This window comes from Apium graveolens, chromosome 11 (genome assembly GCF_009905375.1).
Source record: "Apium graveolens cultivar Ventura chromosome 11, ASM990537v1, whole genome shotgun sequence".
Lineage (NCBI taxonomy): Eukaryota > Viridiplantae > Streptophyta > Magnoliopsida > Apiales > Apiaceae > Apium > Apium graveolens.
In genome coordinates, this window is record NC_133657.1 from 27,415,556 (window position 1) to 27,424,218 (window position 8,663).

The following is an 8,663-nucleotide window of genomic DNA, read 5'->3' on the forward strand; positions in this document are numbered from 1 at the left end:
ACAGGCAAATTTCAATAGACGCACCCTTTTGAGAGAATGAATCTAGTAACTATTTTTGTGCCTTTTCAACCATTACATCTTTTTGAGAAGATGTATGGGGGCTAACAGTTGTCTTGGTTTAAATACTACTCATCTATGTAGGAGACAGAGCTACTGGGTTGACTACAGAACCTTCCTTATGTGGTGCACTAAGGCACTATCTCCCTCACGCTCATTCATACTACATTTAGTGGTAAGAGAGTGTTGGTTGGTTCTGTTTTTGTGTTTGTCTTTACAGTCCGGGATAGACGTTGTGGGTTTTCAACCTCATGACTGTCAATGAAAGAAAGTCATTGGAGACTGAACCTGTAACACAGAACATATGGTAATAGAGAGAAAATGATTTACAATAGTGATTTCAAAAGATTTTACATGAAATAAGAAATCACTAATGTAGAAAGAAGTTTGATTTTGTTTTTCAATATGAATGAGTTTTTGATAAAACATTGATCACTTAGGGTAAAGTCTAAGTAATTCTCATTCATGTCAAAAGCTTACAAATATCTGCAACATAATGTTAACAACATATCATTGACCGATACTTGTCAAGTACTTTAGATACTAATTGTTATGTTGCATAATATTTAAAATAAAATAAAAATAAAAAATAATACAATACAAATAATAATAATAAAAACAAATATCAATGAATTAAATACCAAATATCTATCAACAAGATATCAACATACAATTTCATATATCATACAATATTTACAATTACAGAAAATACAAATAAAAACTTATATAAATATAGCAAAAATATAGAAACTATTTACAAGTTCAATGATAACATTACCAGCTTGCAAACAGCCATATCCCTCGGATAAACCTTTGCTGTTATCTCCAAAGGTAACCAGGGGGCCAACTTTCTCAATCCACATTTGATAGCAGGGCTCTATCTCCGGTCATATGTCTTGATGATCCACTGTCAAGAATCCACACTACCGGTTACACCTGTTTACTGCCCTGCACTACAAATGGATTAGACCTTCTTCGGAACCCAAACTTGGTTGGGCCCGGCATACTTGTAGAACTGTCCTTTGTCAGGCAAAACAACATTTTTAATTTTAATTGCCTCAACTTTCTCAATGACTGAACATTTGACCTTGTAAACAGCCTTAACAAATTTCTGTTTAAGGTAGGCACAAATGTCTCCTTTCTAGCCTTAGAAGGACTAGCAGTCTTAGACCTATCATGCTTCTTGTTATTCACATGCTGACGAGGAGTAGTCTTATCATTAGAAATATGCTTACCATTAAAATAAGCATACATCATATTAAAAGCACAAGACATACAATTAGAAACACCACATGCTTTATGAGAGTGATTAATAGTAGGCAATTTATGCATGGCAGATATGGCATTTTTGTTATCCAACTCATGTGTGTCTGAGTTAGTCTCAGTTGCTTTCACAACTTTGACTGGAACTTTCGACACACTTGACTTGGAAACAACCTTCTCATTAGCATGATCTTCAGCACGTATTTCTTCCTGAATAACAGAAGAGGTCGCATCAAATGGTTCAGCAATTGATGGTTTATAGAGGGGTTCATCAACACCCTTAAGCACATGTGGTACTTCCCTCCCTTTAGCACAAACACGAGGAGGGGAGTTTATGCCTAATTCTCCAATAGCAACATTGTAATCATAACCTATTCCAGATGTTTGATTAACAGATTGCTTACTGTAGAACTCTTTAGCCTTCGAACAAGAATTGAAGTAGGCTCTAACCTTAGTCTCAAGACCGGTGATCTTGTCTTTGAGAATAGTTTCAAGTTTTCTATAACAGTCAACTCTATTCTCTAGAAAAGATACTTGTTCTTTTAATTTGTCTTGATTAATGTGCACAAGTCTTAATTCATTGACCTCTTTCTCAAGGTCTGTGATCTGTAAACTTAACAGTTCATTATCACGACGTGCACAATCTAAGTTACCTCTTAGATGATAAACCATTTCAGCATCAGAAAGTTTTACCTCTATTCTTGACGATGAAGCTTTTCCATCAATAGCCATAAGAGCAAGATTTCCTTCATCTTCATCTTCACTGTCAGTATCATCCCAGCTTCTTCCCTTTACCAGATAAGCCCTTTCAGAGTTCTTTCTTACTTGCTTTGGCTTCCTACATTCTGTGGCAAAGTGTCCCAACTCATTGCAGTTATAGCATCTGATGGTGCTCCGATCAACCATCCCTGTTTTGTATCCACCACTGCTGGTGTTAGAGGATGAAGATCCACCTTTCTGGAATTTGTTGTAGTTGGACTTGTACTTAAGCTTGGGATTCCGCTTGAATCTGACATGGGAGAATCTCTTGACAATTTGGGCCATTGACTCGTCTTCCAATTGCTCCAGCTCTTCCAAGGAATAAAAATCATCACTTGATTGATTTGTAGTAGGAGGATCATATTCTGCTACTAACATATTTTCCTCAGCCTTGGAACACTGTACCATTCTCTCCAATTGTTGAGATTGCTGTTGTTGTTGACCTTCAGCTACAAGTGCAGTAGATGTGCTGACCATTCTATCCTTCCCGTAGACTTCCTTCTGTTGAATCTGCTCCAACTCATAGGTTTTTAACACTCCATAGAGCCTGTCCAAAGAAATCTCACTCAGATCTCTAGCTTCTCTAATGGCAGTGATTCTATGTTCAAGATGAGTTGGCAGTGTTAAAGGGAACTTTTTGTTGACCTCCCTGATTGAATAATATTTCCCATTTATGTTCAGGTTGTTGATCAACGCATTGTACCTCTCAAACACTTCAGTAATTCCTTCTCCTGGATTTGATTTAAAATATTCATACTCAGAGGTTAGGATCTCCAACTTGTTCTCCCTAACTTCCTTTGTGCCTTCATTAATCACCTCAATAGTTTCCCACATGTGTTTGGAATTTTTACAGTTCATCACATGTCTGTTCATTAAGGGATCAAGGGAATCAATTAATATTAATTGAAGGCTGGCATCCAAGGAGGCTTCTTCCTTCTCAGCAGGAGTAAAATCTTCAGGCTCTTTTGGATAGGTTCTAGCTTTGGTAATCACAACATCATCTACTATCACCTCTGGTTCAATAACCATCGGAGTTTTTAGACCCTTCTTTAACAAGTTCAGATATTTGGGATTTGCAACTTGTAAAAATAATAGCATCTTCTTCTTCCACATGATATAATTTTCTTTATCAAATAGTGGAATTTTAACGGTTCCAACTTTTTGTGAAGTCATTATGAATTTTTGAATAAATAAAAATTCAAGGAGTTGAAAAATCACAAAAGTCTAGGATCTTGATTTGTTCGTTAATCAGAAGGCTCTGATACCAATTGTTAGGTCCCAATGTGTTTGTAGAAGAGGGGTTGAATACAAACAGTACCGAATAATCGAATTAAATGCGGAATAAAAAAAATGTGAAACAAAATTCAAGTTAAATAAAAATATTATTAAACTTGAAAGGTGTTACAACAACTGTATCGATTACAAGGAATTAATCTCAAATTAATTATCACAAATCTAGAATAAATTCGACATGAACTTTTTCTATTTTTGTAATAAAAAGATTCAAATGCTAAACGCAATTTGAGATTAAGTTCTAGGGATTTTGATCCGCTAGATTGTTACACAAGAACAAGATAATGATTTCTAGTGGTTTGGATTTAACTTTACTAGCTAGAAATTGTGATCTTGATTTTAGCAGAGAAGAGATGATATATTTTTCAGCTTCTGCTTTTCTTTGTTCTTGAACTGTTTTTCAGATGGATGATTGACTTCTGTTGCTTCTGTTGTTTTTATAATAAAATAACCACCTGATTTGTTGGCAAGACAATCCTTTTAGCTCAGCAAGACAATCCATTGAGCTAGCAAGACAATCCATTGAGCTAGCAAGACTTTCGGTGAGACTATTGATTGAACTAGCAAGACAATCAGAATGAACTGGCAAGACAATCCTCCTCCCAGTGTAACTTTCGGTATGACAATTGAAATGACTTGGCATGACAATCGGTATGACAATCCAGATTGTCATGCTAGTTCATTTTCAATTGTCTTGCTGATTTAAACTGATTTTAATCCAAAAACAATTCTGAAAAATCTTAATATTAATTCAGAATTAATTAATCAATTAATTCAATTAATAAATAAATTAATCTTTGTAGATATAATTTAGTTTCTTAATTAAATTATATGACTTAATTAATTAATAGAGAATTAATACTAATCTTGAGCAGCAACCATTCTTCTGAAAATCTTTTGAAAATCACTGAAAATTATGAATCAATTCCACCACTTCAACGTTGACACTCGATGTACTGTCTGGTTCATGAGTGACTAACTTCCGTGACGTTTCTTCATGTCTTAACTTTGATACTCTGATTTTCGTCAGATTAAATCCTTGTAATTAATGATACTCTGACGAGATCTCTGTCACTTGATTAAATCCACAATCTTGATTTATATCACCGAGGCATGATCAATTTCTTGAACTTCTTCCAGTGAATAAATTTCTCAAGTCTGTAGATGAACCTTGTTTCTGAATCCTTTGACAGATGTTACTCTGTGAGATCTCTTTGACGGTAGATCCACTATTTACTTATTACATTCTTATTTGAGTTGAGTTGAATCCTCGAATATACAAATAGGCCTATGACATATGACTTACACCTATCTCGACATTGCGGTGCCCATTCACCAGAATCACAAACGTCTGTTCACTCCACAATATCATCAGCAGCCTCGTCCCCGGTGATTAATGATATTAAGCGCTTAACGGAGAAGGAGTTACAAGAAAAAAAGGGCAAAAGGGTTATGCTACAGATGTGACGGTAAATGGGCAATAGGTCATAGATACAAGAAGAAGGAGTTAAGTGTGATGCTGATCGCTGAGGAAGACGGAGAGACAGATGGAGATGATAGTAAAGCTCCTTTGTCACCAACCGAGGAAGTGTTAACTGAGGTGTCCCTTAATTCTGTCATTGGCATATCAAATCCTAAAAAATAAAACTCAGGGGTTTAATCGGAGAGCACGAGGTAGTAGTAATGATAGACCCGGGAGCTACTCACAATTTCATATACCTTGACACGACCGCGGTGGCTGGTGTGCCTATTTCAGAATCGAGTGGTTTTGGGGTTTCACTTGGTAATAGGGAGGCTATTCGAGGGAAAGGGGTGTGTCTTGGTGTGAGATTATATTTAGATGGGGGACTAGAGATCGTGGAAGATTTTTTGCCACTAAAGTTAGGAAGTTTAAATGTAATTCTCGGAATTCAATGGTTGGAGAAGTTGGGGATGGTGTTAACAAATTGGAGAACTCAAGTAATGAAGTTTGAAATTAAAGGGGAACCTATAATACTAGTTGGGGATCATTCTTGGTTCACTCACAAATTTCTTTAAAGGCTATGAGACGGGTGTTACGCAAAGGAAATGTTGGGTTTTGGGTTGAGTGTAATCGCATGGAAGGAGAATCAGTAGTGCCCGAAACTGAAGTTGATAAAGTGCAGGAGGCTCCAGCGTCGTTGCAATGGGTTTTACAGCAGAATGCCATGGTTTTTGTGAGCCAACAGGCCTACCCCCAAGCAGGAACCATGAACATTCAATAACATTGAAAGAAGGAAGCAACCCAGTGGGTGTGCGACCATACCGTTATCCCCAAAATCAAAAGGACGAGATAGAGAAATTGATTGTTGAGATGTTAGCTGCCGGAATAATTAAACCCTCAACCAGCCCGTTTTCGAGCCCCGTATTATTAGTTAAAAAGAAATGGAGATTCTGCGTCGATTATCGGGCCCTCAATAAAGAAACGGTGTCCGATAAATACCCGATACCGGTAATTGACGAATTGCTGGATGAACTTCATGGAGCTGTGGTTTTTTCTAAGTTGGACCTACGAGCAGGGTACTACCAAATCCTAATCCGACCCGAAGATACTCATAAAACAACTTTTCGCACGCACGATAGGCACTACGAGTTCTTGGTAAATGCCCTTCGGGCTAATGAATGCACCTGCTACATTCCAGTCATTAATGAATGACATATTCCGACCGTTTTTGAGGAAATTCGTCTCAGTTTTTTTGACGATATCTTGATTTATAGCAGCAGCCTTCAGGAACATGAAACTCATCTGCAACAAGTTCTTAACACGCTGGTAGATCACTCTTTGTATGCCGACAAAAAGAAGTGTGAATTTTGGCAAATCAGTCATCGAATATTTGGGGCATATTGTATCAAGAGCAGGTGTGGAAGTTGATAAGGACAAGGTGAAGGCCATGGTAGATTGGCCCCAACCAAGAAACTTAAGGGATCTTAGAGGATTTTTAGGTCTTACGGGCTATTACCGCAAGTTTATTTGTGGGTATGCCCAAATAGCTCGGCCATTAACGAAGCAGTTAAAAAAAGATAGTTTTGCCTGGAACGGTGCTGCCACAGAAGCTTTTAAACAACTGAAAGTGGCAATGACTTAGCCCTTTATGCTCGCAATGCCAAATTTCAATCTGCCCTTTATCGTTGAAACAGATGCATCTGGCTACGGGATTGGGGTAGTTCTGATGCAGCAAAATCAAGCAGTGGCGTACTTTAGTAAGTTGCTAGGAACTAGCGCACAACAAAAATCCATTTATGAGAAATAATTAATTGCCATATGCCTCATTGTCCAGAAATGGAAACCATATTTACTTGGGAGACATTTCATAGTAAGGACCGATCAACAGAGTTTGTGATTCTTGACTCAACAAAGAGAAGTCAACCAAGACTACCATAAATGGGTGATGAAGCTTTTAGGATTCGATTTCTAGATATAGTTTAAACCGGGAGTTGCGAACCGGGTTGCTGATGCTCTATCCCGTACACAAACTGGTGAAGTAATTTTAGCAAGTCTGATATCAAGACCTGATATATCTTGGGCTGTTTTGGATAAAGAATTAAAGGATGATGCTTTCCTGCAATAGATTCTAGTAGAGCTGCGGTCAGGTATGAATGAACATGTGGGATTTAATGTGGTTGACAACAGATTGCTATACAAAGGGCGCACTGTCATACCTCAAAGTTCCACTCTCAAACCCTTTTTGCTTCAAGAATATCATAACTCAGTGATGGGGGGACATTCAGGGGAATTAAAGATATATCTGAGATTGGCTACTAGTTGGTATTGGGTATGAATGAGATGGGACATTACTCAACATGTGCAACACTGCACCGTGTGTCAGCAACATAAACTGTCACAACACTCTCCAGCAGGACTTCTCCAACCCTTGCCCATTCCCTCGATGGTCTGGGAAGATATCTCTATTGACTTTGTTGAAGGTCTTCCGCTATCACAAGCCGTTAACTCTATTTTCATCATGGTCAACAGATTTTCCAAGTACGCCCATTTTATAGGATTACGACATCCATTTGATGCATTTACCGTGGCCTCGGTTTTCATGAAATAAGTGGTGAAATTGCATGGTTTTCCAACTTCAATTATCTCTGATCGGGATAAAAAATTTCTCAGCACGTTTTGGAAAGAGATCTTTAAGCTTCATGGCACGACTTTGAAGAATAGTACGTCTTACCATCCGCAAACGGATGGTCAGACAGAGATTGTTAATAAAGCACTCGAAACTTATATTCGCTGCTTTGTAAACAACAAACCTAAAACATGGGCTAAATGGCTATCCTGGGCTGAATTCTCCTACAACACTGCCCCACATTGCTCCACTAAATTCAGTCCATCTAAGGTTGTTTATGGGCGTGAGCCCCCACATCTTGTACAAGTTGGCTCGAGACAAACTCCCGTCAATAGTATTGACGAAATGCTACAAGAGCGAGATGCTTTATTAGACGAGCTACAGTTTAATCTAATCAAAGCTCAACAAGTAATGAAGAAGGCTGTAGATTCTAAACGTCGAGAGGTAGAACTGGCAGTAGGTGATTTTGTTTATGTCAAACTGCAACCCTATCGACAGAAATCCCTAGCACGTAGGCCGTATGAGAAGGTAGCCCCAAGGTTTTATGGGCCTTTCTGTATTATGCAGAAAATAGGCAAAATGGCCTATAGGTTGGAGCTTCCAGACACAACAAAAATACACCATGTGTTTCACATATCCCAGTTAAAGAAATTCATTGGTCAAGCTAACGTGTCTGCTGTGCTGCCACCCCAGTTAACAGCTGAACTGAAATTAGTGGTAGAACCGGAAGAACTGTGGGAAGTGAGGCAGGTGAAAAAGGGAGGAACGACTACGTTGGAGGTTTTGATTCAGTGGAAAGGACTAACTATTGAAGAAGCTACATGGGAGAATGTTTCCACTATAAGACACCAGTTTCCGGACTTTCACCTTGAGGACAAGGTGATTTTTTGGGGCAGGGGTAATGTGATACACCAAGGTAATAAAGGGAAATTATAAACATATTCAAGGAAAGGCAAAAATGGCAAAACAATCATTACGTCTCTGGATAATTTAAATGAAGTGAGCTACACAGTCAAAGGGCAAAATAGGGAAACTGCCGAAGGGTGAAGCGTGGAAATGATAAAAGAGGGGAAAATATCTTTGAGGGTTTTATCTATGCAATTGTTTTGTAATCGTTTTCTTATCTAAATTCAGGAGAGCCCTGGCCTCTCGAATGCCGGTCTATCCATTTCAATCTACCAAGTTGTTAATCATTTCTGTTAA